The sequence below is a fragment of the Carcharhinus amblyrhynchos genome, unplaced genomic scaffold (genome assembly GCF_965287045.1).
Source record: "Carcharhinus amblyrhynchos unplaced genomic scaffold, sCarAmb.v2.hapA scaffold_46, whole genome shotgun sequence".
NCBI classification, from domain to species: domain Eukaryota; kingdom Metazoa; phylum Chordata; class Chondrichthyes; order Carcharhiniformes; family Carcharhinidae; genus Carcharhinus; species Carcharhinus amblyrhynchos.
The window spans coordinates 220,663-223,527 of NW_027649787.1; positions in this window are offsets into that span (position 1 = coordinate 220,663).

Here is a 2,865-nt window from a genome sequence, read left to right on the forward strand (position 1 = left end):
CCGATACATATTGGCTAACGATTATTCATTATTGTGGTTGTATTATTTTTGTTTGTAATTGTTAAAAGTTCTTGCTGTTTTTCTTACTATACATGTTAACATTATTCTTAAATAGATTTGTTTGGCAAAAGCTCCCTAGTGGGTCACTTGGGTTATACCGGAAGTGAAGCATCTCGTCTTAATCTCGCTCAATTCAAGATGGAAAACTTGTGGTTCAGGCAGTCTTGATAAAACACTTTGAAACTTCTGACCTGAATCTGAACAAAGGAGAAAAATCCTGGGTCCGTGACAATTTATTTTATTCATTCATGGGACATGGGTATCATGCATTTATTTCCCATCCTTAACTATTGAGAGCAATTGAGAGTCTAGAACTTTGTTCTGTCTTTGGAGTCACATGCAGGCTAAATCAGGTAAGATTTTCTTCCCCAATAGATATGAGTGAACCAGATGAGTTTTTCCTGAAAATCCTTTCATGATCATCAGTAAATAAATGTTTTGTTGAACTGAAATTCCACTATCTGCCGTGGTGGGATTTGAATCAGAACATGAGCAGAGTTTGTGGATTAATAGCATAGCGATAATACTACTGGACAATCGCTTCCCTATAATTCATTGGATGTGCTGGAAATGATGACGTGTGAAGGTTCCCAACAGAAGGGAATGTGAACCTTTGGAGGAAGCTGGGCTGCACTGATTTCTCTGAGCTGTGCTAACTTCCAACACTGACATCTGGTTTGTAGGGAGAGGGGTCCTAGGTCAGGGACACTCACTGCATGTGAGGGAATTTGAGACAGGGCTGGACTGGGTTGCCGGTGTCAGCATGAGGACAGGATTACTGCGAGAGGTTAACACTTCTAGGTTTGCAGTAATCCAGATGTCCTTGGCGCACGGTTTCCACGGTGCCAGAAGGTTAGAGTTCAGATCAGACACAGAGAGGAACCCACACTTTTGACATAGGGCAAATGATGTGGACGGGGTTCGCTGCAACACTTCAGAGAGGCAATGGGAGTCGTAAAGAAAAGCTTCTCAATGACAGGGAAACGCATGACATCATCCCCTTCATTCCAAGTCCAACCCCAGTTGCCTCCATTGAGTCAGGCTTGCCCCCTCCACCCCTCCCCCAACCCCCCCCCCCACCCCCCCAAAGGCAAGGTTTGAAAATTAACACTCATCTCCTAGCTCTCCCTCGGATGATTTGCGACCAGGCCCTTGCTTGTCAAGAGTGACACCAAACTACATTCGGGTGATCTCTGACAGCGAGGTGGCTGAATATCACTTGGCCACTGGATCTATAGTCGAGGTTGATTTCCGGTTTGTGTCACTGTCCATGGAGAGTTCTCCCCGTGTGTAGGTTACCTCCGGGATCTCCGGTTTCCTCCCACAGTACGAAGGGCATGCTGGTTAGGTGCATTGGCCATGCCAACAGCTCCCTCAATGTACCCAAACAGTGTGGCAATTAGGGATTTTCACAGTAACTTCGTTGCGGTATTAATGTAAACCTACTTGTGACGAATAAATAAATAAACATAAATAAATAAATAACATTCCAGTCAAGATATTTGCATATTATTGTGTCACCGCCTGCTTTGGTTCAGAACCCAATAGGGGCAGGAAAGGCAATTCTAATGAATCCCGAGAACCTTCACACCCATCAGGTATCCCGACTTTCCACCAACGCCCCTTTCATTGGGGCAGCGTGATTCCCGCCTGCCCTCTGAAGGGGACAGAAAGTCGCCCCCTACTGTGAAGGCGGCGAAACGCACCCACCATGGAATCTCATCGGATTAAAATCTGAAAATAAAAAGGGATTCCAGTTTCATGCAGATTATGTTTAATTATAACGTGATTAGTGGTCAATAGAAGGAATTAGTGCAGCATTATAATTGGAGAATAATTTATTTACATAATGACATTTTCAAACAATTGACAATCGCGTCAGTAACTGGGGTTAGAGAATCCGCCATCGAATGTTTAGAAAAAAAAGACAAGGAAGTCCTTGGTGTGGTCCCTAAATTAGTCTTCCCTGAATGTGGAATGCCATAAGCATAGACAAGGGTCATGGGTGGAGAGGGGGCTCAATGTTAAAATGGCGGCGCGGGCTCGTTGGGCCGAAGGGCCTGTTTCCCGTGCTGTTTTGTTCTTTGACATACAGTAGAATATCTTTCACACTGCTGAAGAAAGCTCGTTAAACATTTGACAAAATGAGACAGTCTTTCTAATCTGTGGCCAGTATGCGAGGAAAATTTAGCTGTTTGACGGGAATATATTTGCTCCCGTGTTGATTTCCACAAGGCATAGCATATATTGGTAACTCCAGTCTCCTGCGAGATACAACATAGACAAGTCACCCCGATTCTCATTTCCGGTTCTTCTTTTTTGACTTTTTTTCCAAAGCGGCCAAGTTCAGGGAGGCGTAGAGAGGTCCATCCTGAGACTGGGAAATATATTCAACAGTGACTATCGATATGGGGGGGAAAAATCATTATTTTAACCAAAGTTAATTCCAATGCATTTTGTCACAAGGGGTTCAGTGCACTCACCTGATTTCCACGTTGCGCTGTTAAGTTTGCCTCTGTTTGACGGCGATTCCCTGTGTGTAAATGTCACAATTATGAATTGAAATATCACCCAGTCCATGTGATCTAGAATTACATGAAGACATTGTGCGCCAATAGCCACCGATACTCCATCAGTTTAAATGTTGCGTCTGTGGGAGTTTGCATATTCTCTCCGTGCTTGTGTGGGTTTTCCCCAGGTGCTCCGGTTTCCTCCCACACCCCAAAAAACACGCTCTTAGGCTGATTGGTGTAACAAATTGTTCCTTAATTATTCTCCCTTTAACCTGGTTTCCAATGGGGACAC